The following is a 6,000-nucleotide window of genomic DNA, read 5'->3' on the forward strand; positions in this document are numbered from 1 at the left end:
ATGAGTGGCCCTAAATTACTCTGTGACTAAGTCTGAACTTCATTGTTACACATTCAGGAACATATGACTCAGTCTCTATATCAACAAGTTCAGTCAGGTGAACGTGTACCTGCATCTGAGAATTTTCTCTCTAGCATCTGTTACAAATAAGCACAAGTCAGGACCAGTTTCCACTGAAGCTTTGAACAATCAGTTTTACTCAGAATGCATTGCTCTTGTTACCAAAAATGACTTTCACCATGACACTGGAACCCGTGAGTGGTGACCATAATGTCCACAGAGTCTACGTAGTGTGTGTTCTGTTATCTGTTACTGGACAGATGGAGAACATCACAGTTCTGTCCCTAAAGCAATCAGCTCAGATGTGCAAGAGATAAAATCCCTCACAGTTCCTCTTTCAAGTAATGATTTGTGTAGTGCCCACATACACCAGAGTATCAGTCCTTAATAAAGAGAAAAACTTCAAAAAACCCCAGAAACACATAACACAAAGTGTACTTTTCACACTCCCCATCCACAACCCCCACTATATGGTAAACTTCAGAAAAAATGTTTAGAACACAATTTTAAGAATCATAGTAATTTAAATATTATTTTAAATGATTTTGGTATTCTGTAAATATTTTATATGGAGTTTTATATTTTTTTTTTATTTTTCTAATAATTTCTGTATTCTAGAAGAAACTAATCCCTGTGAATTTCAAGGATAAGGCACTAGACTACAAGCAAGCATGTGATACCGCAGAGCTGGCAATTTAAAGCCTTTCTTGAAAAAAAATCATCTTTGATTGAAACATCTGTGATTTGGTTTCTGCAGGTGATAATAAAAACAGTTTCCTGATGAACATAGCTTCTGGCACAATTATTTATTTTGAAGACGCTGCAAGTCTGAACAGGGTTTCAAAAGGGATTGGGCAAAAGAGGTATTTAAACTTGTGACTTACTCTTAAAGAATCATTTTTATCTAAACTGAATTGAAATGCAATTGAAAAACAAAAAGACAACATCACTGAAGTCAGAATTACATTTCTTTCTTTAAGAGGTCATATATACTGTGGAAAAAAATCCCTTTTTAAAATGGGAACAGAGGATATGCACCATGCTTCTTGTCTCAATAACTAATTAAGCATGTGTTTAAGTGCTTTGTTTAAAGACATGTCTGATTAGTAAAGGCAGAAGTGTCTTATTGAATTCAAGATTGTAATGCTAAGTATACACTTCAATGCTTTGAAGAACTGCTTTTGATTTGGTGGAGAAGAGTTTCAGTGGGAAAAGAAATGGAGGATCTCCCTGAGTTCTTAAACTGAACTGGATATGTGATTTCTGATTTAGTGGGAAAGACTTCATCTGCAGCACTTAATTTCTTTCAAAGGAGCTCTGTAATTACCTCTTGGATGTTGCCAGTGTAAACACGATGGAACCCAGGAAGCTGCTTTGCAAATGAGGGTTAATGCAGCATGTGATACACCAGATAGGACCGGACAGCATTAAACAAAGGTTAATCCTCAGCAGCAAGAGATACTAAATGGATTCTCTTACTGAACACCCTAACAGCAGAGGGGGAGAGAAGAAAAAAGTGTTGCCTCTTAGATAGTTAATTATCTGCAATGTATATGCAAATATCCAGAATTTGATGAGGTCTTTACTTTTCACCTTTAAGCACCACATTACTAATTCATGAAGCCACTACTAATGTTGTTGAGAGCAAGCAGCAGTGAAAATTAACCACTAATGACTTCAGACGTAGGGTGTCCATAAAATGAGTAGATACCTCTGAGGTCATCTGTACTATCTGAACATAAGTGATGGAAAAATGTATGTTAGCTCAGCATTTCATCAGCTGCAGGTTTCTGAAAATCACCACTAGTGCCAAGGGTAGTTATACGGACAGCAGGGGAGTTCCTACAAACAGAAGTTCACACCACCATTACTAAAAAGATCACCACACGTTTCCTGGCCTTAAGTACCACCAGCTTACAAGACAGGAGTTCAACAAGGGAGAAAAGCAAAATAACACACAGCAAGTCCCTGTGCCAGGAAGGTAACCCAACAAGCTAAAAATCTGTGACCACTTTGTCTCCTTTCCCGAGGACATAAAGATTCAAGCAAGCTGCAGATTTATGGTTTACACAAGTCACTGGGATTTCAGGGCCACTTGTAAAGTTCTAGTTACCCAAAGAGTTAATCTGTCACAAACCACGCTGCAGCAAGTCTGTCAGCAATGACTGATAAATTGCTGCAAGAAATCCACTAGACTTTCAAACTATCCAGGCAAGTATATATTGGAATACAGCTATTATGGTAAATCTGGTCTTGAGAACTAGCAATACAGTTTATGCAATATTAAATAGCAAGTGTTGAATTTACAACATAGAATTACAAGGTTATTTTGACATGAATGATACGTTAGTAAATTAAGACACCTGCTCATGTCCTAACAACAATCAGGCCTCCTATGAAGATGTTTCCATACAACTCATTTTGCATCTTACTGTGCTTTCAGTATTTCAACCCAAAAAGAACAGTGACTTTTTTTTTTTTTTTAAATAACTTCAAGAAAAAGAACAAATCAATGGACCCAGTGTTTCCATGCTCTTGAATTATTTAAGTATGGACATGATTCCAATATTCATCCATGTCAGAAAGTGTGCTGGTCCGGAAGACCACAGCCCCACAGAGCTGTAGTGATTTACATGCCTGGATAATCTGCTCTAGACCATGAATAGAGAGGGGAAATTTGATTTTTAATGTCATACCTCCATGGCAACATGGGCTTATATATTAGAGATGTTTCTGTCTCCTTTGACTTTTGACAATAATCACAAAGGCTAGTGAAATATAGGTATTTAAAATCAATAAACTTGAGTCTTACCATGGATGGGTGGTAAAGACCCACACACTGATGTGCTTTAAAAATAGTGAAATCAGTTCTTTAATAATAAAAGGGACAATAGGGGAAAAAATACATTTTCCAGAGTTATAATACAGCTTTTTAAGTAGGTTCACAATATGGAAGAGATTAAATTGAAAAAAATCCAAATACAAATGCTGCACAATCAGTCAAACAGCATATATTTTATTACAGGAAAAAAGAAACAGATAGTTGAACCCTTTGCACCACACTGAGATTAATCATTCATTATGGATCTGTCAGAAAATGAGAAGGATAGGATAAAAGACTGCTGCCATTAGTGGCACTCCCTGAATTTAACAAGGTAAAACTCCTGTTCAGCTAGAACAATGAAATTATTGAAGTCTGAGAAGCATAGGACTGAGAAAGCATCAATGATTTATAAGTGACCTTGGCATGTCTATGAATTCTGCTATGTATTCATCCGCCTCAGACAGGAGAGGCAGCAGGAACACGTCTCTCCTGTCTGTCCACAGACCACGTAGGACACCAAAGGTACATGTCAGTCTCAGGCAGCGACATGAAGCCTTTTTATGCATGGTACCCTTTTAAACACAGTACCACAGTGAGTCCACTGGGCTTTTATGGAGCTATTCTCTGCTTTGCTGGGTGTATGTCAGACTGTTCTTTGCAAGACTGACTCCAGTGCTACCCATTGCTGCAGTCTCTGGATCTATTTACTACTGGGTCCAGGTTTCTGTTCCTCCCAGAAATCACACAAAATCTGAGGATGTGTTTTGGAAAAAGATAATGCTGTCTATTATCTATGCCATGGGCTCACTTGAGCCCCACAGGGCCCCTACAACAACAGTTATGATTACAGAAACTAGAATATGTTCAAGAAATGGTTTAAGAAAAGCATGGCCAAACCAGCACCTTAGGGCCAGGCTTAGCTGGACTTGCAGACTAAGAGGCAAAGTTATGACAGCCAGCTCCTGTTTCAGTTGTGAACCTGCATGCTGCAAGACCAGCATTTACACCTGAACCTGTGGAACAACATTATAGCTGGCAAAACTGGAATCAAGACACAGTCTAACATCTACAGTGATACACCTGGGATAGAAATGCTAGAAAACAACATTTAGATAAAAATTCTCATGAGGCTGGAAATCCTCAGACTCTAATGTGTAGAATCCAGGCCTTAGTTATAGGGTCTTAGGTAGATGATATCATAATTGCTAACCCCAGAATTTTATTTTCTGAGGCAGGTGGCTCTGCCTAGCTGTCAGCTCCATGTTTTCTCTCCAATCCCACCCAGTCTTGCTCAGCAAGCACAGGAAGAAGCCTGCTCAGTGGTCTAGCTGTGTGTATAGCCCCCTGCTCCTGCCTTTTCAGGATTTGAGGGTTTGTGACTATCTAAAGCAAAAACACTGCTCTTTAGCATGAGAATGTCACTTACTGCTGGGAATCTTACACAAAAGAAAGATCACATATATTAACATACATAAAACTGAAAGAAAAACACTCTGAGAGATCATGTAGTCTGCTGGGGAACAACTCCTGAGAAGATTGTTATACAGCAGTTAGTGAATTACTTTTTTCCAGAGAGGCAGTAGCTGAATTATCAACATTCAGCAAATTACTATCTAGATTACCTTAAATCCTAAAGGCAATACAGCCTCTTCAATGGAAGAACCACTGCACTGCTATTTGCAGAATCAAATAACTTACTTCATGTCAACCTTTTGATTTCTGCATGCTTTTTTTAGACTTTGAAGGTTGAATTAGATATTAAAACTTGAGGCCCACAAAGGTTCTCTACCTTGGAAAGTGAAAAGAGTTTTAGCTATGATGGTAAAGGGGAAATAATGTAAAAATTGTTATGGAAAACCCTGCCAGCTGCAACTTGGAATCCTAGGGTAATCTTGGGAACCCAGCAATGTTGTGATTCAGCTTCAGTTTTACCCCAGAAGAATAAAGCAATGTTAATTCGGAGAAGGAGAAACAGTCAAACATTCCACACCAAACCTGAGAAACGAAACACATCTTTACTATGGCCTTACTTGTCTTCGAGGCTTCATTTAATTTGTCTCAACAGTCACAATTAATCTTTTAAAATATATAGCATTATATTCTTATAATCTACCTGTGGTGTCCTATTAAAACTGATTTTAAAACTGGGGATCTCAAAGCTGTGCGTGCCTCCTCATGCTCATTTTAGGGACACGTGGTCAAGCTTAGCAATGTCAGCAGAAGCCTTCATAGGTCTCCTTTAACTTACAGGTTTGGGGGGTTTTTGGGGCCTCTCTATTTTTCTATGATACTAGGTTGCCTAATAAATACCACCTCCAAAATGCAGTTCTTTCTCTGAGCTGAACACAGCCTCCTGAGACACGGCCTACTTTTTGTGAAGTGAAACTGAGGCACCCACATATTAACTCATGCCTCAAAACAGGTGTGTAAAAGGAAACTAGGGACAAACTGGAATTTAGGGACCTCAGGAGATAAAAAGAGCAAAGGAATCTGGATCATCATGGGGAAGCACTAAATGAGATGCCACCTGTCAGAACAAAATCAAGGTTTTATTTATTCATCAAACCTCCATGCATAAAATGGGGTTTATTGACATTCAAGGAATGCAACACACTTTCCCTGAGGATTACCTTGGGCAGACACCTGCCATTACTTAATAATATGTGACGTGCATTTCATTATTCAAATGTACGGACAGTCAGTATTTTCTTGGGCTACAGCACAACCCAGAATTCACCAACATTCTCAGGCTTAAACCTGCAAAGTGGGCTTTGGTATTAGGAAGGGAGAAGCGAGTGGACATGGCTCACCTCTATTTCTACTTTGGCTAGAATATCCTTTGGAATCTTGTAATGTAATCCTTTAAGAATGGAAACCTGGGGAAAAAAAATCAACAGATCGTATCTTGATATGCAGATCAAGGTCATCTTACTCAATGCTAAATGACTAAAATCAGGCATTTAGGCTAAGCTGGTTATTTTAAAGAAATCCAGTCCCTTCTCACAGGTAACTCACTCATACCAGAGGGAGCTTAAATCATTACTTAGACACTTGTCCCACAGATGGGCAAATTAATCCTTCCCCAGGATTCCTGCTTTGTACAGCCTTGTCTTTCC

General features: G+C 38.7%; 1 long non-coding RNA gene across 1 annotated transcript in view; it reads right to left on the reverse strand.

Annotated features, from left to right (window-relative positions):
• Positions 1 to 5,758, reverse strand: part of LOC134564077 (uncharacterized) — a 254,863-nt gene extending 249,105 nt beyond the window's left edge. Inside the window, exon 1 of the long non-coding RNA XR_010083467.1 lies at positions 5,695 to 5,758. This is a non-coding gene — a long non-coding RNA (uncharacterized LOC134564077). The remainder of the gene's footprint in view (positions 1 to 5,694) is intronic.
• Between the last annotated feature and the right edge of the window lie 242 nt (positions 5,759 to 6,000).

Source organism: Prinia subflava, chromosome Z (genome assembly GCF_021018805.1).
Source record: "Prinia subflava isolate CZ2003 ecotype Zambia chromosome Z, Cam_Psub_1.2, whole genome shotgun sequence".
Taxonomy (NCBI): Eukaryota; Metazoa; Chordata; class Aves; order Passeriformes; family Cisticolidae; genus Prinia; species Prinia subflava.